General features: G+C 42.8%; 1 protein-coding gene and 2 non-coding genes across 4 annotated transcripts in view; 2 read left to right on the forward strand and 1 right to left on the reverse strand.

The window, feature by feature from the left end:
• Window positions 1-4,846: 4,846 nt before the first annotated feature.
• On the reverse strand, window positions 4,847-4,966 carry Trnal-caa (transfer RNA leucine (anticodon CAA)). Its single transcript has 2 exons — window positions 4,929-4,966; window positions 4,847-4,892 (listed from the first exon to the last, which is right to left on the reverse strand). It is a non-coding gene; the product is annotated as a tRNA-Leu (tRNA).
• A 2,239-nt stretch (window positions 4,967-7,205) lies between these two features.
• Trnal-caa (transfer RNA leucine (anticodon CAA)) lies at window positions 7,206-7,331 on the forward strand. Its single transcript has 2 exons — window positions 7,206-7,243; window positions 7,286-7,331. It is a non-coding gene; the product is annotated as a tRNA-Leu (tRNA).
• A 3,578-nt stretch (window positions 7,332-10,909) lies between these two features.
• The window catches only part of LOC110973992 (uncharacterized), an 85,726-nt gene continuing 69,686 nt past the window's right edge, over window positions 10,910-26,949 (forward strand). The window contains exon 1 of one of the 2 annotated variants that reach the window (XM_087135349.1): window positions 10,910-11,310. The gene's annotated coding sequence lies outside the window, so the exon portion shown is untranslated. Of the gene's footprint in view, window positions 11,311-23,416; window positions 23,533-26,949 lie in introns of those variants that run through there. The other variant, XM_087135350.1, reaches the window with a different exon arrangement.

The raw sequence follows: 26,949 nt of genomic DNA on the forward strand, positions 1-26,949 counted from the left end.
AGAAATCAAATAGGTCATAAAAGTTGTGTTTGGTTACACCTTTTTAAGCGAGAAACATAGATTGTGCGAGATATACATCTGAGTCGGAAGCAGATTTAGTGTATGCGAAACCTGTTTGCTATCGGACGATCGTGCCTGTAATCGGCGACATCAGACGTCACCATATCAGGTAGCTGCCAAACGACGGGTTGAAATGCGGCGGCGTCGGCCTCAGCCCGGTGTAGGCCGGACGATCAGATTTGGCACGGTAAAGAGTCCTCGTGTCTGGGACAATTGGCTCTTCGGCATCGATCGCTTGCCAATTTCCCGCCAAATTTTTGACCCCGCCAGCTGCGGCGCCAGCAACGGTTGCGCTTACACGCCCCGGTGTCCCGGAGTTTGTTGTGGTAAGCAAACTTACGACTGTTTCTTTAGCCGAAAGGGAAATGGCTAGGCCCGTACACGAAATTGCGAAATGAACCATTCAGGGCGAAGGCTTGTTGTCTTTTCCTGAAAAATTTAAATTCAAGATGGGTTGCTTGTCAAAGCATGTGTTAGCGTGCGCCGACCCCTGTTACCAAAATGTGCTATAAGTTGCCGGTATTATACGAGTGAGTGTGCTCCTTCCGCACAGTCTGAGCAGACCACTAACCTGTTTAGGGATAAAGGCTTCAACAAATCGCCATCATAATTAAAATATAAAACGGCAGGGCATTGAGTCAACAATAGGGCCAACCAAATTCGACTACATCTTTCCCAGTGATTACTTAACAATTAATTTTGGTCACTGTTGGACCATACACAAAGCTTCTTGATCACGGCTCGAAACAGACAGTTACTAGTTGGCAAGTTCACTACTGTTATCAATTCCTGCTTACGTTGTTTACACATGCTTTACTGTGTGTCACGGGTTTTGGTACCTTGGGCACTGCCTAGATTGGAAACATTGATTCCTTTAAAAAAGTCAGGTACACTCATAATATAGAATCCTTATTATAAATTCAGTCCGAGAACCTTAAGCAAGCCGCAATTAAGGTAACATTGTTAGCAAAAGCAAAAGACAATCATATTCCAGGTATTGGGAATGACTTAAATAAAAATTGCCTGGCAGTGGAAATTCCAACAGTGTGGGTGTGTGTGTGGAGGTGCATTTAAAAGCTCTTGTATTTTCCCCCTTTTTCAGTATTATTTAATATGTTTTGGTTTGTTTTGAAGTTCGAAAAACACCTCAAAATCTGGGGGGGGGGGCATTGTACCCCTTTCCTCATAGGATTTACGCCTCTTGTGGAGACAATATAAATTTACTTGAGAAAAAAAGAGGGAAGTAGAGATTAAAGAAACCTTGCAGTACACTGAAAATAGAAGCTGGCAACGCGAATTTTGCATAAACAAAAATTGTGACCTTTGATTTTTCCGCGGGCGTAAATCCTGAGGAGATAAGGGATTATCCCCCCCCCGCCATTTTTGGAAAGTAAAGGTTGGGCCATAGGGTCCCCCCCCCGCCGTTTTTCGTACCAAGCAAAAACAGAAGTGCCCCTATGCAGTCAAGAGACAGAAGTAGTGAAAACGTAAATCAATCATACATCAAAGCGTAAGGTGTAGTATTTGTTTCAAAGAAGACGGTCAGATTGCAGGTTAAAACTACCCTGTTTTAGTATTAAGACACTTTCTGGGTGACTTTCCAACAATCCGGATAACTTTTGGCAATTTCGGTTGTATGTATTCGGCTGTTTGTATCAATTTGAGGAGTCAACTTTACATGCAGTTCATATACGTCGTGTACTAGGCTCATCTTATTACAGGCTATCTTGAGGAAAAGAAATTAAAAATGGGGGACAAACTATTAAGGCATACAACCTTAGTATGATACATGTCGACAACACCAGGGAAATTCCTTGCATTGGAAATGTGCACACGTGGATCCAACGAAACCCTGTTGTACACTCATGATCGGATCTGATGTACAAACGCACTGCCTGTCTGTAGATTCGTTGTTAAGCGCAAGGTAGCCCAAGGGCGGATGCAGAGGGGTGGGGTAACAAGGGTCATCCCCACCTCCTAAAAAGAGCATTTTTTAATGATGAGGAAAAAGCTATTTTGGGTATACTTCTTTTCCATTTTTCCAAAAGCATATAAAAGCACCAAAATGTAGCCTCATCTCTCAGAAAGGCCACAAATAGTTGAATAAAATGTTCCTATTACATTCCCCCATAAAACAATTTTGCCCCCCCCCCACAAAAAAGGAACGAGAGGTTCTGGATCCACCTTTGATACGACCCAAATTTAATATCACTAAACGTTCATCCGCAGGACTGATGTTTCCCGTTCAAGAATTCGTAGCTGATTTTTTTGGTGTCACAATTTGGCTTTCGCCTTAGCGGTCGCGTCGACTCCTAATGAGAATAACCCTTAAGTAGGTGGACTTGACAAGAGTTTATTGGCACTTCACCAGAACTTTTGACCTCTTTGACATCGCTGTACAGTTTTTGGCTAATTTATTTCCACAAAACAAACATAAAACACGCCAAAAACACGATCGCAGTGATAGTTGACCTTTATTAAGGAGGTCAGTACAATTTCTAAGAAAATTTATAAAAGAAAAGCACTGCCGAGCCTTTGTCACAATTTCCCTCGCCACCTAGGGATTTAAATCTGAGTCATTGTTGTCATTTTTTTTCTTTACAATAGAGAGAAAGGCAAGGACAAATGTAACGGTCACAGCTTGAAATAATCACAAAATCAGTAGAGATATCCGCTGCTACAAATATAACTCAAAAACTTGCTCACCTTGAAAACCACTTCTACATCTGGCACTGATGAAATGGAACCGTCTATTTAGAGGTACCGAAACACTAAAAACCGGTCATACCTGCTTCTTTTTTTGGTACAAAAGGCTATACCTTCTAATAAAATTCAGGATAAAAGTACAGCGGTTGACTGAAGAGGTCTCAAGTGGACAACAATGGCTCGGAACTGCGGACCACTTCAAACGCAGCCTACATACAAAAGCCCCCGGAAACAGTCAAGATGTCGCTGTAAAGCACTCGGCCCATTGTTGCTAGTGCCAGATTTTATTGTCTCAAAACGCCCACCTTCATATCCTGGCGCTTTATTTAGAACGTACATCCTCTCCAAAGATGACCCAGTAAGATATCTACACTGAACAGATGTGCCAGTAGCATTGAGGGGAGAACTTGGTATGGAGCGGCGAACCGTAACGAGCTGGCTATACGGAGTACCCTGGAAATTGTTTGCAATGTTAAATTGTTGGTTGAGTACACTCCCACGTGGAAACGATCGAATGTGTCACAACAGAGAGTTTCCCCCTGAATTTTGCATTGATTCAGTTATCACCATGAGGTGCAGCATGCACTACATGTCAGCTTACAGGACTTAAGAGAGCATGATGTCATTGCATTCCGTTGGGCTATCCTTTAGACTTTTCGATTCACTTCGTGCAAAACTTTCCGGCGCTGCTTAAAGTTCGGGTTATTGGGAGAAGTATCAACAACATTTCAGAGAAAAGAAATCTCCCCTGAGCTCCACTCCCCCCCCAAAAAAAAGAATATGTCTTCACTCTTCGCTCATTGGAATTAAGGCTTTTTAATCGCGATGCACCATCGTGTCTTGTCTGTCGGATTCACTGATTTAAACGTAAAATCGGGGATAGCTCGTTGACCACCCCGACTTGTACAAATAGTGAAACTATACGCCCTTGTTCCCAATCACTGCACTGGACAGTTTGGAGGGAACCAGTCCCAATTGCAACCACTCCCATCAGCCAAAATCTCATACAAATCCATTTTTCGGGGAGTGGCAATACAGCCTGAAAGTTCACCCCTGATGACACGCTGCCGGAAGCCTTGGATAGGAAAACAATGCAAACATTTTAGAATTTGTAATATGGTTTCGTTCAGTTTTAAATTCTTATAAACTCTACTCACAAAAAGGCCTTTTGTGTAAAATATTTGCTGGCATATCAATTCATAGAAAATACTAAATATCCTGCCATTATTGACCTATCACTTCCGAACATTTTAAACGCATGAAGAACAGTGCAATTCGGTGGTCTCGAACGCAAATGAACAAAAAAATACGGAATTATAGTCTTTCGATAAAAGCAAAAATTAAAATAGACCAACATATCTTAACGATTTTGTACTTTATAACGAAATAGACTTAAGGCAATAACCTGCTTTAGCGAAAGATTCCAATGTATAATCTAACATTTGCTGATAAGAACTGCGTCAGGTCAACTTGACTGAATCTAGAGTCCATCAACTGCAAGTAGGTAAATCTTTGCAACGTTTTACAATCTCGTTTCCAAGTAAGCACGGGGAATGAAAACAAATGGGCATGAACAAGGAGACCTAGGAACGATACTACCGGGGAGTGGAAGGCTGTTCATGAAATTCACTTTGTACCCATCTCGAGCTGACTTTTCCTCAATATTACCTGACGACGACAAAGGGAAAATTACATGAGTTTTTTGGGGGTGGTTTCTGTTAGGAATCATTCTTCCAAAAATTTTCGAACGTGATAGGACGGCCCAGCGTAAAATCCCCATAGGCGGACCGCGCGAGGGTTCCGGAAAATCGCTGCGTGACCTCTTACAGGCTCTATATGAAGCACGATAGCTTTAGGTCTAACACAACAGCCAATATAGCCTATTCTGATTTCAATTAAGATTTCTGCACATAAAAATAATTCCCCTAGTTACTAACAAAGACAACGATTTGGGGGGGGTGCTTTTAAATGAGAGCTTGTAATAAAAAAAATCAGGGCAGGATCCGTCCCTCCATTCCGCCAAACGAAGATCTTGGTCTCGTAAAACGATGTAGCCTTGATTTAAGTACATAAAAATATCTGTCAGAAGTGGGATTCGAACCCACGCCTCCAAATGGAGACCAGAACACCCAATGTCACTAGAGTTAGTGAAAGTTCATTAACTTGAGTCTAGCGCCTTAGACCGCTCGGCCATTCTGACACGTCGTAGGGAAGCTATCATACCGATTACAAACCTTCAAAAAATAACATCAGTCGAGGGATTCAAACCACGTTTTAAATAGGCCCATTTACTAATGATTTCGAAGTGTGCTTACATGTGCACATCCCTATGGAGCCAGTGGGTGTCCGCAGTCAACTGAGCACCATAAGAAAGCAAACGCGTAAGCAAAGTGTGACGTCGTCAGTACAAAATCTAATAGACCAGAACACCCAAATTCATCGAATCAGCCAATGTTCATCAATTTGGGTCAAGCAATGTAGACCTCTCCGCCATTATGAGACGCACTTATTAAAATTTTGTAATTTCTCATATGATCGCATACAGATTACAAGTGATACGAGGAGGTACGCGCTTATGGAGGTTTACAGTAATCGAACATCCCAACAGGGTCAGCCCGTCCCGACCCGTCCGAATTTAATACTTGGCGTTGCAATGGGGCTTGAGGGCGCTTGCCACCTCCCCTCTGAAAAATATGTAATTTTTTAAGCGGGGAAAGGCAAAAGCGATTTTTTAAAAGATGAAAGGGGGCATATCCAAGTTGCTTGAGAATTCATCAAATTGCCTCACCCGGAAACCCCCCACCGAAAAAAGTCCCCCCCGGGAAAAAATTCTGGTCACGTTCATTTAAGTTTGCTACGGCTTTAGATCACACACGACTCGATGGGTAATTGCTGCAGCTGCTATCATAGACTGATGTGGAATTTCAACGGCAGCCGAGTAAATCGGACACAGTCTCTGTCCCCGGTAGAAAGAAAATGAGCCTTCACTACGCGGTATGCTGGTCTCCAGTATTGGAGGAATAGGTCTTCATACCACTTCTGGTATTTTATCTTGAACAGAAGTTCCTACTAAAACCAAAGTTTCCCTTTTTTGATTTGTCATCTTTATAAATTCTGGCCCCAGTAATGGAGGGTGCATTGTGCCGGATTACAAAAAAACTGTCGAGCCCAGCTGTTTTGCGTAAGAGTTGGCACAATGCTTACGTCATCCAGATCTTATTTTTATTTTTAAATATGAGCGCCATTCGCAAAACACGGTTATCTGTACATAAATTTCAACTGTTGTTGGCCAAACTATCACACCTACAGTTTTTCACTGCAGGTTTTTCCCTCTCTTCTTCTTTCCCTCTTGTTTTATCCTCGAAGTGTATTCGCCAAATTACCATTGATTTACTGAGAGGTTTCTCTATTTCTAAGCATTAAAATATTCAGGATTTCATGAAGTATAAAGTCGTATAAGCAGCGCTTATTTCTGTCTGCAGACATCATCCTTTCATCTTCAATCAATGCTTCAGATATAAATAAGTAAGCAGTTTTTAAACAAGGATTTACAAGACAAGGGTTTGTTTCCAAGTGTTTATTTTTATGTTTCACGGTTTTCAAGCAATTGTTATTGCAGCCACCAGTCTGCGGCAAGTGGTAGTACGATACGGCTCGCGTACTAATCCTCTTGACGGCAGCCTCGGTTTTAGAGCAGGAGCTTTGCTTCGCAGGAAAACACGACTATAGTGTTCCTGAATGGGCAGTAAATCTTTTGAGGGGCTGTGCCGGCTGTATACATTTCGGCAATTACCGATTTTGGTGCATTTCTCGTATTGGGTTTTAATCCGAGGAAACACCTGCTTGATCTCGTCTGCGGAGTGCAGACCAGAGTTACTCGCGATCGTGAACTCATCTCTTGATGAGGTCTGCGCCGCGCTCAGTGCAAAAGGCAACTGAACAGTAATTCTACTCCCATAACAGAGGGCGCTATTTCTGTAATTACTGGTAGATGGAAAAACTGTTGGATCTCAAACGATTGTCGAAACACTTGCAAACAGTAGCGGAGCAAAGAATGTTTGTTTGTTTGTTCGTTGGGGTGTTGGGTTGTTTGTTTGTTTGTTTGTTTGTTTGTTGGGTTGTTGGGGTTGTTTGCTTGTTTGTTTCTATTTATCAAGTTGTTTATTTAGTTTTATTTTTTTAATTTGCAAGTTAGCGTAATCTTGAGTATAAAGGCAAAAAAACGGACTCTCATGATCAAACACGATGTTGATTTATATATGTAAACATTTTGTGCTTGTGATTGACATCATGTGCTGCATTCCCCTTTTGTAATACATGCCCCCTTGGTGTTTCATATATCTAGACGCTGTGCAGACGACAGAGTCGACATGGCCAAAGACATAACTGGTGGACGTCTCGTTCCACAATTAGACATGGAAGGGAAAGTTTCGTGTCGTGTCAGAATGGCCGAGCGGTCTAAGGCGCCAGACTCAAGTTTAATTACTTCTCGCTCAAATGAATCGAGTGACATCGAGTGTTCTGGTCTCCGTTTGGAGGCGTGGGTTCGAATCCCACTTCTGACATCAGTTTTGTTTATTGATTTATTATCTAATAGAGTGTTGTGGCTTTTTCAGTCCCCAGTATTCGTGAATAATTACAACTCTGGCTCACAAACTTCTCACATTTCGGAATCACGTAAAATTTCTTCTTTTCTTCCGCGATGTTTGTGTACTCCAGGCATTTCAATTCGATTTTGTTTTGTCTGAAGTCATAATTATAAAACTGTTTTAAACAAAAGCCTATCAGCTCACTCTGAAACGTTTGTGTGGACGACATAACAGCTACATGCCTATCCTTTGGGCTGTTTTTCTACATGTTGGTCAAATTTTACCGAGCCGAATCAAATAAAGTGGCAGCCATTAAACCGAACTATTTTCATGTATGAAGTAACTCTTTTTTTCCAGTGGAAGGCTTCGTCGGAAGTTTTGGCTGAAACTTTAAATACCACGCGCACAGGTGGAAGTCAGGGCGTTACTTCCCATGTTTGCGTGTACGTGTTATTCTCAGCAACAACCAGTTGATTTGGATATGGCCTAAAAACCTGAGCTTTTGGTGGAGAGTATTATTGGCCCACTATCCACCTTGAGCAGAGGCTGAAAAGAGCCATGTTGGTCGGGAGTAGCGCTGCGACCGTATCGCGTGCATTTCAAAATTGTGAACCAGGGAAGTGCAGTTACGAGCCTCCGTTGCTAGGAAAATTGCTCCCTCTGTTGATCCAGCTTAGGGCTCAAAACCTGCGCGAACCAAACCACGTGCACGACTTGTGTACCATCAATTTCTCTGCAATTGGAAATTTTGTGGTCTACACGCCCGTGGACTGGATGATTTGTGAAAATGAAGAGTGAAAACCTCCAACAGAACTGCCAGCTTGTATTTCTGAAAAAATTTGGACAAAAACAGAGCCTCTTTTGTAATGGATATTTAGAGGTTGATAATCTTTGAGTGGAAATGTCTCCAAGAGTTGCTTGTTTTATTGTTAAACTGCAAGTAACTGAAAAGAAAAGATTATGAAATAAGCTTTTAAACTGCCTCAAACGTCAAAGAATCTATTGCGATTTATTTGTGGGGTTTTTTTTTGGGGGGGGGGTTGTTTTGTTTAGAAGTGGAGGTTCTTCTTCATTGTTGTCTGTTGCAGATTATTTATACGTCTGTTCTGCAGTCCCAAGCACCGCACAGTTCTCAGTTTTTCTCACTTTTTGAACAGTCACAAGGATATCCCGTGACGATCAGTCATTGTGTGGCTTCGTTTCCGTGTTCTCCGTCAAACTTGTCGTCACTGAGTATTAACTTGGGCTTATACCTGCGGCCGGTTGTTGTCCGGGTGACGGTGGCGTGTTGTGAGCGCCCAGCCGACCAAGACAAACAGTTGGCGGGTCTGTGTGAAAGTTGCACCACCCGAGATCACGCCAAGATTCGAACAAATATACCATTCACCTCATCATTACTTCGGCTAGCTGCTTACCGTTAAAAGTGTCAGTAATTTGGGGTTGATACTTTCGCCAGGTGGGTATCACCCTTTGTTTGTTGGATTTAACCTCCGTGACAATTTGACTATTGGTTAAAAAACTTTCAAATAAAAAGCTGTCGCACGGATGAGAGATATATGTGCTGTGTTCCGAATCTATTTAGATTTTTAACCACATAGACTAAAAGGTTCGAACGAGTAACCATTCCTTTGCACAAAATTAGTTTTCATGTCAATTTTCCATGTCGTTTCCGTTCTGGACAAGCCCAAGCTAATTTTAGCTTTGATTTATGCGTACTCACGAAACGGTCAGAGTTAGACTCCAAATATATTAAGCTATTTATATGCAACAGAAATTTTGGTTTAAATGATAAAGTAATAATCGCTTCTTTCTATGCTCCACTGAAGAACCAACTAGCACTTGTTGTCCACCAAGGTGGCGGCTTTGTACCTCGCCATGGTGCGTGTATATCCGCCGACCCTATAGTCGCACACCGCCCGTCGACAAATTAGGAGCTATCCTCTTTTCTCCTCGTGGGTTGCACCACTTGCCCTTTTGAAAGAGTGGCGACCTTGAGAGGAAGTTAGTACACGCTTAAGGTGTGAACGGGGCGGTGTAATCGATCTGGCGGCGACTACAGCGGGGCTGCTACCCCCAGCTCCCGAGCTCACGCCGGGCCGAGTTGGGGTCGGGGTCTGCCACAATCGCTCTCTTCGCTACAGTCTGGTCGTTTTGTTTTTGGTTTTCCTGCATGCGTGAGGAGATCACTGCCTGCCTCTGGTTGGATCCGAAAATTTGATTACTAATTATTTCAGAAGGGTGTTAAAACAGTTTTATTTTTGGGTGGTGATTTGGTGAAAAATCTACTTGAATATCTTGAGTTTTTGATGAGGTCGACCGAAGAGAGGAATCGACTCCCATAAGATCAAAGTTTCCAGCCACTATAGCAGACAGACTGCCATTGGTGGATGACAGATTACTCAAAAGTAGGCAAATCAAAGTATTGTCATTAACACGACCTGTACTTGAATATGAATATACTAATAACCTTCAATTGCACGGAAACGGATTTCCAGTCGGGTGACAAAAACCTTACCAGGGGTGGCTTCAGTGATATTATATCGAACCACGACTCGATCTGGTCGTTTCGACGCCTGGAGATTTTCTTCGCATGTCTCAGCTATCCCTTAAAATTATGTCTCTCGTGTGGTGACGACATCACGCACAGCAGCCGATTTGCCGTGTTTTTTCGGTCGCAACAGCCGTGTGTGAAGGTGCACCTTTTCAGCTCTGTCGTGATGGTTGATATCAAGCATCAACATCTGTGTAATCGATACAGTCGTGCGGGGTGGGAAAATTACTAAATTGGACCGAGGGCTTATTAATTCACGCCTCGAGTGTCTGCCGTACAACAATGCGTATGACATTTTAAATATAAGGGATTCCAAAACCATGTTGCAAAACATTCATCCTACACAATTCTAGCGTATTCCTGTCCTCTGGTCGTTATTGCTTCTCTCTTCTTTATCCCTGCTTGTCGATATTTTATTGGTTGCGTGAATGGTGTGTGTCACCCAACCCGGGCCCCTTCGTCGAAGGTGGGCCCAGGGAATTTTAATGTGATTACATGCGTGAGTGACCTTTTCAACACCTTCCGCGGCCGAGAATATTCCATGATGGAGACTAACCAATGCGGTGTTATATGCGCTGGCGCTGAGTGCGAAAAAACCCATTAGAAAAGGAACCGCCGCTGCGTGCAGATACCGCGAGCCCCTGTTGACACAGTTTTCAGAGCCCGTCCGATCGCGAGCAAACACGAAAAAACTCACCCTCCTCTTGTCAAATAGCATAGGCCTACTGCACTGACGCGCGGTAGCGAAGAACACCGCGGCAAGGACATGGGTGTAATCAATGTGAATATATAATTGCGTGCGCCTATGTGATGTTAGGGACACACTGGTTCCCCGGCCCGTGCGAGTAGATAGGGGATCAAAAGAGACTACCGACTCGTCGAGAGAGGCACGCCGACCGCTCCACACTCATCTGTGGCTGTCAGGACAGCCTAATCTGCCGTCGATCGTGAACTTGGCCCGGGCCGACCCGGTTGGTCTTAACTCTGGTGCTGCCGATGGCCCGGGCCGACCCGGTTGGTCTTAACTCTGGTGCTGCCGATGGGAGGCTTTGAAGGGGGCCGTCGTGCGCGTTTGTGTCTCTGATCAACGGATTTATCCCGTCAGCATTTTGAAATGGGACTCGGCGTCAAAACATCACCGGATTGTTTCCTCGTCAGGCAGAGAGCAAAAGGCTTAGACGATTCAAAGTCTTGAATAAAGAAGCGGAACTCAGCAGCGGCTGTGCAGGCCCTCGGTGGCGAGTCTCATTTCCGACACCTTCACGCCTGGTGCCACTTGCCCGACATCCAGCCTGCCGTTATCAGCTGTCTGGGCACGGCGGACACGCTCTGTTACCCCCGGTGTGCCATCTCGTCATCAAAAAAAAAAAACATAGCGCAAAATAACTCCACTCTAGTCTCGAGGTAAGCTGCACTTCTTTCGCGCCTCAATTTCATTATCCAGTGTATATTTCTCACATCACGGAAACCGACGAAATCTAATTCAATCATTTTTTTTATTGCCCGCCGCTTCAACTGTAAAGCGTCCGCAACGCGGAAGGGGGTGCTTTCAGCAAGCAGTGCTACGATATGTCATTTTCTGAAACAACACCCGGATGTCGTAAACAAAACAATAACTGCAATTACTGAAACGCAACAAATTTCCCTCAGTAGCATGAGTAGTGACAGCGTGAGAAACGCTATTGTCAGTGTTAAATATGGTTGTATTTTACCTGGTTCTTCCCATAGTGTTCAGCCTAGGAATAGAGCATAAATGGGTGACACAGCATGGATGCGTCCTTGGTATAAGGCATGGCCACATTCACTGCGCACTCCGATGGTTCATTCTCTTTATTCAGACATCTTTCGTTGAGATTCTCTGAAACGACACGTTACAAACGTCATCTACTTTCACTGCATGGCTTTTTTTAGAGCTTTCGGACATGTCGCATTTTCAGGTTTTTTTTCCAACCTATCTTGCAGTCCCTGGTTAATTTTAATGTTAAACCTTTTGCCTTTTCAAGAGAAAAGTCGGTCTATAAAAAACGGCACTTATTGTCATATAGCTCGGTTGGCCGAGCCGATTTAATGGTTCATTTATTTCACAGTACGCGGAAGTATACTGTTCGGAGAAAATAGCTCGTTTTTCGCCTACATGAGCATAGAGGCCTGGTTTGATGCATTTGATATTGCCATTTGGTTTGGACTTGGACGTTCAATTTGAAACATTTTCACTCAAAAGGAGAATAAAAATAGTCATCGTTGAACATAATATACGTGTACTTGTAGGCCTATGGTTTGCTCTAAGTATAGCAGCGGTGCCGGGCTCAACACTTAATCTTTTTGTATGAATCGTGCTGTTTGCTATAATTGAAGTTTCAGGTGTAAATCAGAGATGTACTTGGCCCATTTTGGCATTGAACCAGCTGCTTTTTCTCTAATGACCCGTAATGAAATATCACTAGTGTTCAAATGCTGGAGTTCCGTGGGCATAATTCTGTTTTACGTTCAACCCACCTATCACGTGAACAGAAAAACCTGCAGCGCGACCCTCTAGGACCTACTTGTTTGTCCAGTGCGAGTGAAAACCACGTTGAGCCCGAGGCTTGAAGCCGGTGTGTTGGCCGGATTAAACGGGGAGGGGGCCGCAGTGCATCGCTCGATCCTCGTAACAGCTATAGCTCATGATGCCGCATTTCCATTAATGAAATGCGGTGCCAATGCATGCATGGCTAAACTCTCACCTGACCAACATAAAACGAGGCGTTATGCATTCGAGCCGACCGGACATGTGTCGTCGCAAGGGATTATCGCAACGAAATCATTACAATTTTTGATTGCAGTGAAAATGTGCAAATCTTGAGGTGAACGCGGCTGGATTGTAAAATGACGGCCAAATTATAGTGTTGAAATCCATGGTGTGCAAAAAAAAAAAAGATATTCATGTCTTCCAGCATGTTGCGCCACGAGAGTTTGAGACTGAATCGAATGAAAACTTTAAATCTTGACCAAATTAAGTTTGACCTACATATAGTAATGCTAATTCAGTATGCCTGAACATTCATTACTGAACTCAAATTTTAATAATGAACATAATTAATTTAGACAGGATACTGGTTCATGAATTCTTCATGCAAGAGGTGACATGCTTTTGATGTGACATGAAGAATAGAGTGTAGTAATATTTCAGCACTGTAGAGCCCTGAACCGTAAGCTTCGGCGTTCCCGAGACCTTTTTGAAAAGCACGTGTCTGGAATTCTCTCTCGTGTCATTGCTTGCTGATTATGTAGATTCGGCCTAATTTTTTTTTAATAGTATACGAACGGTGTGCATGCACTCACAGAGTTAATTTTTTTGTAGTGTATAGAGGAATATTTCTTTCTGCTTAGCTTGGAACATATACATTTATTTTGGTCAAAGACAAGATTGTCCCCCGTCTTTGGGTTTTTTGACGACACACGGTGTGTTCCTCAACAAGACACATCGCCCCGTGCCCTCAGCAGACCGCCTGAGACGGGTGAAACGACACATTCCTCCCGGGGGGACTGTCAATCGCAGCTTGAAGTGACAGCAGACGTTTTATCTCGGCCCCTCGTAAAAAGTGGTGTATTCGCACAGTATCCGAAGCGTGCATAGATCATCCATCATGCCATCAATGCTTTTAATCGGCAAATCTGGGCACCATGCAGTCATTGGTTTGGAAAGACTTAGTGAAAGGAGGTACACCGCTTTCTGTAAAGTCTTAGGGTGGGTTTAGGCCTATTACCTCAGTTGTAAAGGGGCATGGCGCCGACTCCACCAATCTATAAAACTTCGTTCTTTTGTTGGACATTTTATGATATAAGCTCATATTACCATCTCGTCAGTCAGTTACCGGTGACAGACTTAACAGTGTCGGGAACACATGGGATGTACCTTAAACCAATTTGTTCTCCATCACCCGTGGCATGTTAGTTGCACCTGACCCCTCATTACGAACTTGACCCTTACACCTGCGCCGGTGCCCTTGGTCACTACACTACGGATGTCATTTCTGAGCGTATTGAGCCGCGAGCCCAGTAACCATGGGGAATAGATCCAGGCGCTTATGGTCAAGGTTTTGTTTACTCTTTGCAAAAAAAATTTTAGTCCTGTTAAGGTCAAGCTAAATACGAGCAGGATAACAGTCGGTTTGGGTTTTTGTTGTTTTTTGGGGGGGTGGATGTATTTTATCATTTTGTTCTTTTTTTTTTCTTTTTTATTTTTTCTTTTCTTTTTTTTACCGTCATAGATTTTCCCTCTTCATCAGTTTCCACCATCCAAATTTTACATTCACTAATTCTTTTGCCGTCCCAAAACGCATCCTATCACTTTGCACCACCTTGGCTAGACTACCTGGTTGATTCTGGGTTATTGGGATATTCCTTCCCCCCTTGCGCAGGATAACTTACAACTTCACTGCAGAAATACCGATTTTGCGATTACTACTTGTGTGTCCACTTATTTTGGTGTAGATTGTGCATAAAATGTCCCGATAATCGATTCTCTGATTTTATCATTACCTCATCTAGTTCGCCATTGTCGATAACTGTGGTATTAGTCCAGTTTTCTCGCTTTTGTCCAGCTAGAATGGATCGGACGTATGCAATTTTTTTTTCATTTGCAAAGCTTTTTTATAAATTGAATGAACAAAATTTCTGTTCAAACAATTATTTAGGGGGTGTTTGTTTATTGTTTTGCCTTGTTTTGATTTGTTGTTTTTTTCTTTTGTTTTGTAAAACATGCCCTGTAATCTCTAATGTACTACCTTCCCTCGAATGTTTCAGAAGCAAGGATATGAATATTTCTTAGACAAACTGTTTTGCCACTCTTCTTTGATGGGTAAAAATTATTTGAGATCGTTTAGCGATTAAGTGCACTGAAAAGTGTACCTTGTTAACATTAATCATCATCCATGCTTATCTTGCCAATATGGTGTCTTTGAGAAAGGGTTGCTCGTTGGCTTCTTGTTGTGTGCGTACACAACAACGAATCACCGACGAAAGGGAAACAACAAATACGGCCGTTTCACGATAGTGCGCCACCAAGAGTTTGCAACGCGTTGACCAATCACAATGCGCGAAATTTGTCGACTCAATGCGCGTTCGGAAAGGGTCGATAAATTTCACGCGTCATGATTGGCCAACGTGTTGCAAACTCTTGGCTGTGCACTATCGTGAATCACCCGTATTCCCCCAAAAATTGTCCAGCAGTTTTTGTGCGCAAATTGACACAACTTATACGTTTTCTACCTGGACATCACAGTTTTTGCTCATGGATGAGAAAATACACGTAAAAACCAAAAAGACACCAAACACCTTTTGTATTAGAACAAAAATTTAAAATAAGTTGAATTGAAACTTGAGGTGACTTTTCAAAATTCAAGGGATATAGCCAAAACATGCATGGCATACTCTTCAAGAAAACAAAATAATTACAGTTTGAAAATCTGTCAACCAAAATGTTTGGAATGCCCAAGTTTTGATCACAGAGGGTTTGTGGTATAAACACAGGCAAGCAAGCATAACAAAAAGCCACATTTGGTGTTTCCTTTACAAACTTTCCATTTCATTTCCCAGAAAATTTTGCCTGTAAAATGACTTACGAAAAAGGGCACCAGACTTTGCCACCACAAAGTACTTGCACGCTGTGTTCAGGTGCCAGACCCATCCAGGTGTTTTTGTTCAGATTACCTGACAACTGTTGTAATCAGCCCATTGAGATGAAGCAGGAGGGAGACCGTTGTAGACAGGACAGGGGGCCAGGGAACTGGTCAGAGGTCAGAGGGTCAAGGTGAAACCGGTCAGTGACCGAGGAAAATTAATGTTACTAATTGCGTGGAAGATAAGGTCAAATTTTTGGTCGAAACATAGAAACGTGTGTCTTTTGTTCTTCATAAGCTACTAATCATCAAAAGTTAAATTAGCAGAAACGTTTGTCATATCTTTGTTTCAGATAACTTGAATTTCATTGTTAGGCACAGTAGACGGAATTCAGACATTAAAAATTTTGAACATAAACACTTTGGTCACCTTATACGAGCCTCTAATTGGATTTTTTTCGGGCAATTTTGCTGAGGCACATCATATATTAACCGACTTTATTACACTTCAGTTTTCAGTATGAATTCACAATGTCTAACAAGGCAAGTGAGAAAAAACTATCACTGAAACAGACATCTCAACTCCTTGCTTAATAAGAATATAGCCGTGAGTCACTGTTGTAATCTCATTACTACTTCGGGTTAATGGGCGGGGATATACTGTCTGGAAAAGCGGTCAAAATTTAAGAATTAACCGGCAGATAAAATAGGATTTTTCGTGCCTTGGGATTACAGTGTAGGTCTGGTAATATCCCGGACTTGTGTGGGGAATATAAATTACCATATGGGTGCGTAGCCATGGTTCTGCTTTCCTGTTGGAAATTAGAATTTTGGCCCGTTAAGGCCATCATGCTGTGGATGAGGGGGGCAACGGGGCCATACACCCACTAAAAGGAGAAATTTAACAAAAAGTATTGAGGGAAAGGTGATTGGGGGTTATTTCATTTCTCACTTCCAAAAGCATGTTAAAAGCCCCCCCCCCCAATTTAGCCTTATTACCCTTCAGATAGGACATTAGAGGTTATGTAAAGAAATTTGAGTCTTTAAAATTTGCCCACAAAATGGCCACTCCCGTAACTGAATTCCGGGCCCTCACTTGGTTTAGGTTAAATTACAAAATTACACTATTAAGACACCAGTAAGATAACAGTCGCAACACAACGTTCAACGCTTTTTACCCTCTTTTTTCAGCATTACAGTTTGCATTTGTGATCAATTTGCCCAACCCCGATTTTGCATCTGTAATCTGAAGTAAATTCAAGCCACAGCCAAGTGATAATAGACATGGCCTCATCAGCAAACCCCTGCTGACGGGTCAGGTGCACCCTCCCACTGCATTTTGGGGTCCAGAGGCCAGGACCCAAACTAGGACAGATAGTATCCGTCGACGAGAATACGATGGTCGCCCCCATCCCAAGCACTATAATGTTTGGGTTGGGATGACCATCTGTGTTGGTTTTCTTAATCGCCACAATTAAAGTTGTGCAGAAGGGACAGTCGCCATGTAAAAGCTAACCAAACCAGAACTGAAAACGAGACAATTCAAGTTGACATTTTTTTTCCGTTGTTTGATGCATGTGAGTAAACCCGAACAGAAAACCACAAGGCCCTATATGCCACATATTCAAACACACGATGTCTTCGTGAATTTCCAAAAAGTAACGAAGATAGATTCGGAAAAATTCAAGGAAATTGTCGGAAGTTAGGGTAAACGGAAGAAATCCTCCCGCTTCGGTCACGTGAGGCTATAACATTAGAGGGTACCTGGTTGCAGGCCTAAAGTTGCTCTAGAAGTAGAAATGGGTTAGTCGACACCGCCGCGAATTACCCTCCATCTAGAGAGGGCGGTTCGAATACGGCCAGAACGTGACGACGCCGCGGCTGGGTGTCCTTCGCACCTCTTGGTGTCCGCCGACGCGACGTTCCGCCCATCATGGCTCTGGAATCACTCGACAGAGTCTTACCTGCTGCAGTTTCTCTTTTTAGCCCATGACGAAACTTAAGGGGACTCTGATCATCACGCTAACTGGAGCAGACAGCTGCTCGTGCCATTCATTTTTATTTGGGTCAAGCGCGTATCGATTCTGTCTGGTCCCAGTACTTCCCTCGGCTTCTGGAGGGGTTAAAGGGCGGCAGATTTTTTGCCAAACTGCTATAATTGATCGTTTAAATTCGATCAACCTGATGAAAAATGCTGCTGTTCGCTCCATCAGTTCAAAATGACCAGTAATTCCAAATAGTACAGTTTGCAGTCACGATCAATGGGGCACGTTAGTGTGAAGAACTCAGCCTGATTGTCTTTAAATTCTGCTGCTCAATAGTTCCCAACTTGACCTGTTTTTGGAGGCCAGAAATCGGCTGTATGTTGATTAGTTATTGGACCACACATCACATTCTAATTTTTGTTTTCCTATCGTAGCTGAGCCCGCATTGGCAATGTCTCAGACGCTGCTGTATTGCCTATCCTTCGTGTCGTATTTATTCAAAACAAATTCCGAATTTGGTTAATCTCTAACGTACCACATATTCGCTATGGACGCGAATAAAGCCATCTGATTGGCCCAATATTACATAAAGTCATGCATGATTCATGAGAGAGTTATGACCTACAACTTGGAAGCTAGCCGCAAAAACACCGCTGTCCGAATCGCTCAAGGGATAATTATTATGTTATGGTAGAGGGCGGGCTTCGCGGGCTGATTGGTCTGGAAATAGCTAATGTACCACAAACAGAAGAATGGACATGTATAGAAATGTACAGAAATAAGATGTCATGTCCTTTACTTCCTCACCATACCTCATGTCGAAAAATGTCAGTGTTTCACAGCACCTGTGCTTAATTAGGCACATGCGGTCGATTATTTTCACGAACCCTTTTCGTTTATGTGACTGCATAAAGTCTGGGAAGCATCTGGGGTGACAGAGAAACGTCATTTTAAAACGTTTGGTGTCATTTTTGTTTTTGGAAACGTGCTTTTCCTTTTTCTCTTTTCCCTGGTCCTTTTCTTTATTTCTTGGCTGATAATTGATTAAATAGTTTCATGATATATAGCAAGAACACGGACTAAAACAAATGTTCACCCAAATTTCACACCTGTGCAGGTGTGTGCAAAATACATGAAAACAAACACACAAAACAAACGAAGTCACAAAACAACCTCAAGAAACAACTTCTAGAACGAAATCGGGTTCGCTGGTGAGTGGAATAATTTGAAACCTTTCTCCCTGGGAAAAGTGCCCAAATTGTTCATTAATCAAATTTCTTAATAATTGTAACAGCTCATAAATACTGATTGTAAAGTGCTTGTGTCTCCAGTCCTTGAATTAAATATAAAAAACCAGGACAGAGACATAAATATTATTGTATACAAAGTTTCGAAAGTTCCAAAGAGTCAGTTTTTGTCTGCATCAAGCAAGGATAGAAATCTCTCTCTCTGTGTTTTATGCACGAGTTGTAAGGAGGTTAATACAGCCATGCAAGTCAACAGATGTTCGAAGTAACACATTGTCCAACGTTAGCATTATCAAGAGCAATTTCCAACATCAGAGATAAAAGTTGCCTCGCACTTTTGGTTGTGCTTCCTTGTTTTGTTCAATGGGGTCAGCCTTGTTTGGTTGGCTTGAGTTTTTAATATGTGCCTTTGTGTGTGCTAAGTGACTTTTGTTTGTTGGTTTATTTTTCCCCCCTTTTAAATCCCGTTTGATCAACATTTCCTTGATATCTGTGGATTAATTAAAACTCACTCAAAAGTACATGATACTCTTCTTCCGAGCACTCAAATACGAACTTTTGGGCGGGTAAAGATGTTTAACCCAACATTTCCTGAATTCAGCTGGGCTGTCCCATTACGCAATTTCGCTTTTCCAGGTCGGCGTATGGGATTTCACATTACACCCAAAGTAATCAACGAGTCTGTGGGAGCCTACAGAGTCCATTTCCCCTATACCGTGCAGTTGAATGATGACCGCTGAAATCTGTGAAAGGTTCTCCTCTCTCGTAAAGGGGTGGAGACCGAACCTCCGCGAAATGACACCGTGATTTACCGCGCATGGGGAGGCTGGAGGAAACCCAGTCGGGCTCTGGGGAGATGACGGGGGCACTGAATTATCCAGGGAAACATCCGTTACTTATTACCCAATTTGCCTGTGATTGATGCATCACCCCACCTCAATACAAACTATAATGTTAAAAAAATGTAACTGTCATTTACTGCGACTGACAAAATGAAACTTACGAGTACAAATCCCAAAATATCTATTTATGGAAAAAAAACTAATTGCTTGACATTTGGGGCATCCCCGTAGAGGCTTATAGGCTATTTCAAGGGTCCCTAACCCTCTTCTAAATGAAGTTGGTCCGGTACATAAATTGCGCCAGTCCTCATTCATTCAGGTGTTCAAAAAGCCAAGTTGCATCGAAGTGCTTCAAGCAAGCAAAACTTCCCAATAAAGTCCCAAACTTGAAGTCTAGAAATTCGGCTTTTGTAAGCCCACGGTATAGCAACTTATGTCCACTGTAGGAAGATACCTCAACCCAAGCACGTGCCCCAAGCCCGCTGGCTCGTATTGGCGTGTATTTCATTTCTGTTTGACGGATATATTCGGGTTTTTTCACGGCAGAGGGTCTACATAAGTCACAATAATGATGTAATTTCTACCACTAGACCCCTACTCTTGTCTCTTGTCCTGAAGATCCGGCAATGCACAGATTGATGGGCACCCATTTACAGAGTAAATGCGCGTTGGGAGAGGGTTGACAGATTTCGCGCATTTTGATTGGCCAACGCGTTGCTAACTCTTGGAGGCGCGCTAGTGTGAATCGCCCGTATTAAGGGGAGAATGTAATTCCCTGAGAATTAAATCATTTTGCCATTATGCACTTTCTGTGTGGTTAATGTGTTATTTCAAGTATCTCTCTGAATGGCATTTGCTATAAACCAGATAACCGATCATCTTGAGATAAGTCAAGCCCTTTTAACCGTAAAAGGGCCAGGTTATTTTGGCCCATCTCACAGCTGGGGGGGGCGGATTTCGCCTCCCTACGAACTCGGCTGTGCCACGCCCGATTTTTTTTTCTCAGATTTTGAATGCATACAGACACTTCTTATCATTACAAATGTGAAGGTTGAACTTAATCGAGCGTATCGTTTGTTATTACGGTCACTTGAATTTCATTGCTACATTCGTACCAATATACGCGTGCGTGCATTGAGCACCGCAGTGGATAAAGTATACAGTTTAGGCTGACCTGTCTCAGGGGACCCGTCTCGGTAAAGTGCGCGCTGCGCGCGAGAACAGTATGTTCGATATTTGCAAAATTGGTGTCAAAATGACAGCAAAGAATTACTCTAAAAACTCCTAAAGGTTCAACTCCTTAAAAAATGTACAACGGCGATATCGGAAAAAGTGTCGAGGGCGGATTCCGCCCCCGGCTCATTATGGGGTTAAGACACATCTTGACTTCCACGGAAACACCCCAGCTGGCCATGTGTATCTTTTGTATGGAGACACGAATTACATGTAATGTGGTAATGCTATAGTTTTTATTGATCATGGTGATATCAGTAATTACATTATAGTCCTTGCACACGCCGTGACTGAAAACCAACGCCCATCTGCCCCGTCCATTCTCGGGCTGTGCATCACTCATGTCAAATCTTGGTCAACTGGAAATAAATTGAAGCTCAACGAAGAAAAAAATGATTCACGTCACTTCCCAATTCGGGCGTCATTCGGCATTCCAACAGTCGGGGCATGCTGCACGCAACCTTCGGCCCTAATCACTCCAAACGTTCAAATGCACTGATCAGCCCTTGTAAGCTGTAGGTCACACATCTCCTCATTCGCAGCATGTTCGCGGGTCAGGGCCTCATTCGACCAGAAGATTACTGGTTCGGGTATTTGTTTCCTGTCGTCTAGACTGTTGCACAAAGTGTTTCCCAACCTCCCTGATTCTCAGATCGCAAAAATCACATCGTATTCAAAACCAAGTGTGCTGCGAAACTCGTTACGCGCATGTCACTCAGCAACGTGCCAACTTTCGCACAATTTGCCAGTTATTGTGGGCTCACTTGTTTTCATAGCACTGAGCTATGTTCTACCTTTCACACAAAATGCATCAAGCAGGGTTATCAAATGTCAACTCTCGCGCATGACTCACTCATTTCAGGTTATTCTCACGATCTTGCGTCCATATGGAAACCCTCACGGCTGAAAAAAAAATAAAAACTGGAACAATGAAAAAGAAGTCATACGCTCAACACTACACGGTGATGTCCCAAAACGGCTTTCAGTACTGAGGCTACAGGCAACATGTACGTCTATTTTTAGGTTCTGTTGTCACTCGATGTTAGTAGACTGTATATACATGCACAAATTTGAGTTTTGCCTCGTTTTTTCCGGTAGTTTGAAAATGCTGCGGCTACGACGTTCATACCATGTGATTAGAAGACAAAGTCAATTATGAACCTGGGGGCGCTCTACTGCAGGTTCGCCTACTATTGACGCATTATTTACAGATTAACAATAACATGCCCCAACGGATGGCGTTCCAACATTCCCTTTCGAAAATGAAATGGAGAGAAATGCACGCATACATCATATTGCATGAATATGTGGCAAATATATTTTGTACAACATTTTCAAATCCATCAAGTCCTAGAGCAACAACAATTGAAAAATGACCCGTTGCATTTTGGGAGAAATGGGCTGGAAACAGTTGGAATTTACGACGTGCCAGGTAGTCTGTCGTGCACATTGTAACTATCTTGCCCGAACTGGGACTCTGTCAATTTGACGGGCACCATGCGTGCCTCCGCCTGACATTTCAGCATTTTATGTGGGAGACCCTGGTCTTCAGACCATGCTTGGCTGAGTGTGATAATCTTCCGTGCGGTTGCCGTGGAAATACGAGGTTTGCTTGGAGCTGCAAAATCACACAAAATAAGAAAAAGGGGAGGGCTTGGAACTTGGCCCACTAAATGTCAGAAATTAGTTTATTTGGCCAAGCCCATCTACGGAACCGTATTATACATGAACACCACCCCTCGTCTTAATTCTGTTCAAATTAACACAGCTTTGAATTTATTTGAAATAGCAAGTCATATTTCCGTATATTTTAATTTCTTAATCTTTAATAATCCGGTTGTACAGATTTCACCAAATTGGTATGTAATGGTTGAAGGTCACTCATCTTGTGTTGGCGTTCCATTATGTGCGGCAATATGAGTGTACGCTTTGGATGAATAGCAAAATGCTCGAGTGATAATAATGTATATTTTAGTCGTTTGACGAATTTGTCCAGTGATTGACGGCGAAGCTGCCGTCATCGTTTTGCGAGTATACGCAGCCCTCCGTTCCACACCCCGTTGTGCATATTTCTAAATTATTACGTCCCAGCCTGCGTCATTTCCCGCGTCAGAATCGCCGCTTCGGCCCTTTTATTGGATTCGATTTCTTGCGCTTCGCTTGGACCCTTGATTTTTATCAAGACCAGAGCAGGGAGGTCGTGGTCAAGTAGTCGCATGCCGAGTTTACCTTCAGCTGCATTCAGCGGCATGCGTTTATGGACGTTGGGACAGGCTTTCACCCATACGGTGTCGCACCCAGGATTTGGGGGAGGGAGCTCGTAGGCCTTCCGGAATTTACCCCGAGGTTATGATGTTCACCCCCCCTTCCCGTTTGCGCCACAGGGGACCGGGATTCACGGCTGCGTAGGTACGGGTGTATATGGTATCTTTTCAAGCCCCCCCCCCACCTTGGGTGTACTCAAAACCATTACACCCCCCAAAAAGACGTTTTAGTTGCTCAGTGTCACGCAATCAATGAATGTTCATCCCGCGCATGTGGTACGCGTTGATCCGTTATGCACATCGACGTCACCAGAGAGGGCGTTTGAGTACGAACGAGGGAAGCGCAAGCATAGGCAACCTCTTCCTCAGAGGTACATGTACATGTAGGTCTGACGGCCCTTTCGGTATTTTGGGTCCTTCCTTGTTACCCTGTAGCGAACTGAAGGAGACCCGTGGTAAGTGAATGCCTTGATAAATGACATTATCAGTTACTTGTCGAAACCTGCTTACAGGCCTGCACATTGTCAGAAGGTAATATATTCACGAGGTAAAACTGAGCACGCGATGTGAGGCCGGCCTGACGGGGATGCAGGAAGCGTCCGTCCGGTCGTGAGCGATACAAGTATTGGTCCCCGCGTAACTTGACCGTCGCGATGTCTACGCTGCAAAGATTTATGAACCACTCCGAGTTAGTAGATTGGAATTCTATTTGAGGTATAATGTAGTGACCGACCCACGCGTAGTAAATCTCAAATGATCAGGATTTCGTATAGCACGTCAGCTTAGAACTCTGGTAGCCCCCCTCTTTTCAGTGTCCATAGACGTACATTAGGGACTCATGATCAAGCTTTTGTACTATTCATGATGAAATAAAACACATTTAGATCCTCGATTCAAATTACTCGAAGGCCATGCTACAAAATTCCTAGATATGCCATAAGGGCTGCTTTCTCATTTCTAATTCCGAGATATATGTGTCCAAAAATTGGATAACAGGTCAGTTTAGCTGTAATTCCAAGTTCAACATTGTGCAGCAACATGGATCATTGGGCGTGCATGCCTCGACTTTTGATCTTTTCTTTATCCACAGATTATTAAAACAACTAGACCTATCATGTTTGCTTGCCTTGCCTAAAATGGTGAGTGCTGTATAGTAGACATACCAAGCGCGAATGGGATTAAGACGGACAGTGGTCAAGTGATGATATTGAGTAGCAGAATGCCTAGTTATACAGATTTACAGGAAAACCGGATTTCTTGGTACCCCCATTTTGAAAAAGCCTTTTGAAAGAGAGAAAACCTATTTAACGTATCTGTATGATAATATACTTTACATGTCTAATTCGCCGGTAGTCGGCCTAAATGAATTTATAAAGTCACTTTTAAAATAGACCTTTTTTGCATCGATCTTCTCCATAAAATAATTTTAACGACTCCATTTCACAGCAGATTGCCTTGGAATAATTAACTAGAGTTAGTAAATTGTGTTAAGAATTTTATGATATTGTGTTTAGCGGTACTTGTATCAACAAGTAGGCTGAAGTGATTTTAAATTAACACAAGTAGTAATGATGACCATGGCAAGAATGTAGCATCACCTGGACTGTGTGCTGAATATATATGAATTACATGCGGACGGACGTTGACATATGATTTTGTAATGTAATGAAAATGTAACATCTATTTTGTTACATACTGCAGTAAACGGGAAATACTGCAGAAGATTGTCATTGATACACCACATTAGGTATGCTGCAAAACAGGTGTTAATGCATTGTCCATCTCCACAATATTTTACACTAGCATTCGCCTTAAAATCTACAAAAATCCTAGGAAACCATCCCTTGTGATATTTGTTTTGCACTCTCAGCTGTGCACATAAAATGGAGGACAATGGAAAGATTAAATCGTTGGATTAAATCGTGAAATCAAAAATGTACGGAGACAAAGTCCCACAGTACTGGTGTTTAAGTTGTTTTTTTAACTTCGAGAATTTTTTTTGTATGTTTGCTATAGATGTTCTAAATTGTAAGCCCCCTTTGTTTGAACCCAAGTCGAACTTTCAAGCGAAACAGATCACAAATCTTCTGGATTATGGGAAACTATCACGAGAACTGGAGCGGTTAATGAGGGAAAGCAATCACTTGATTCCAAGATGAAGCCGCCCCTCCAATGCTGAGAAAGCGGTTGTGGGCCTCGTCCATCATCATCCACTGGGCTGCCCTCTTTGCATGCCTAATCACGCCCTAATCCTGAATTATCATCTGTGTCACGGCTGCTATTCCCGTCTTCTTTGTAGCGGCCACAGGTGCGGGTTCGTCTGATCGCAGCCCGGGCTTCGTGACTCAGATCACACGGCCGCTCCAAATCGCCGGCCCAGTCACGAACTCGCTAATCGACTAGCTTTGTTCCCGGCAAGTGAACGTGTTGCAACAATGGGAAATAAGGTTTGCCGGTTCAGCGTTCAAATAACTCCTTGCATACATGTTCACCCGCAAGATGATTTGAATGCCGGTCGATTACTGAACTTCCATTAGTAATTCTATATTACAATTTCTAGAACTGTATTTTTGTCGGTGTATATTACGTGAAATACTGTCGTAATTTTCGATACGAAATGGCTTAATGGAGACAAATTGACCGATTCAGTTCCTGTATGCCGTACAGATGCAATGTGATACATCTACGGGGGCAAGTGACACTTTTCTTCAGTGGACTGTGTACACCTAGAATACACCATGCGTACTTGTTATCCAGCTAAATGTTTCTTTTTCTGTTAAGTTGTAGCCACGGTACAAGATGTGTTCAAGTAGATGGTGTTCTGCAATCATCTTCAAGTTAACAGTTATAAAAATTAGTTGCTTTTTTCGTGCGTTAGGCACGATTTTTTTTTATCTGTGCGCTCATGTAATCATCACGTGACGGTTTACCACGATGCAGTTTGGCCGTTAAATTATTGTTCTATCTGACGGGTTTCTCCTACTTTTTGATCCCGTGAACGCCAATAATTAGAGCCCTTATGGTGCTACCCCACCCACTGTTTTCAAGCACACCTGCACGGTACTGCCGAAGCCTTGATCCTCCCTCATTTGCGTGATCACATTGCTCTTTTTCGTAAAGCCCTCTTCAGAACACAATGGGCATTTTTAGCGCCTTTAAAGTGGTATGTGCATTATCCATTTGTTTACCAAACGCCAAAGCGGCAGGCTGGTAAAATACCCGCGCGATGGTCACTTCTTTTATTTTATTTTGATCAATACTGGAGTTTCAAAACTGCCCGCAAGGAATCCAAAGTAAACCGTCGACAACATTGGTCGAACAGTACAATTTATACTTCTTTCAGGTGTGCGAAGTACAGCAGCTTCCTGAAAGCTTTTTTTTGGGGGGGGGGTGATAACGGTTGCTTTATAATGACTGTACTGTTATTTTGAACTGATCATCGACTCAATAATGAAGCTGGCAGCACAAAGGGGTTCGATGTTTACTCTGACCGTTTACACGTCACCAAAGTATGTACTGCAATATATAAAAAATCACATTTTTAATTTACACTTTAATCTTCTTGACGAGAAGAGACGTGCTGTCACTTTGGTTAAATGAGTCCTATACCGAGAAGCTTCAGCGTATGCCATTTTAATTTACCGAAATCTTTGGTCAAACGGTTTTAGTGTTTTGACATTGCATCCCGGTTCGTTGAATGACCTTGTGGGGATTTTTTTGTTGCATAAAAATTATCAGGTTGCTTCTGTTTTCCTTTTGTTTTTCATACCAAAGATCAAGTGGGAATCATTGCAAGCGCGTAGTATAATTTATAAACAGGAATCCAATAGTATTTTGGCAAAATTTAATTACTCTTTTTTTAACACGAAGTA

This window comes from Acanthaster planci, linkage group LG04 (genome assembly GCF_054643075.1).
Source record: "Acanthaster planci isolate LZ-2023a linkage group LG04, COTS_SCS, whole genome shotgun sequence".
NCBI classification, from domain to species: Eukaryota; Metazoa; Echinodermata; class Asteroidea; order Valvatida; family Acanthasteridae; genus Acanthaster; species Acanthaster planci.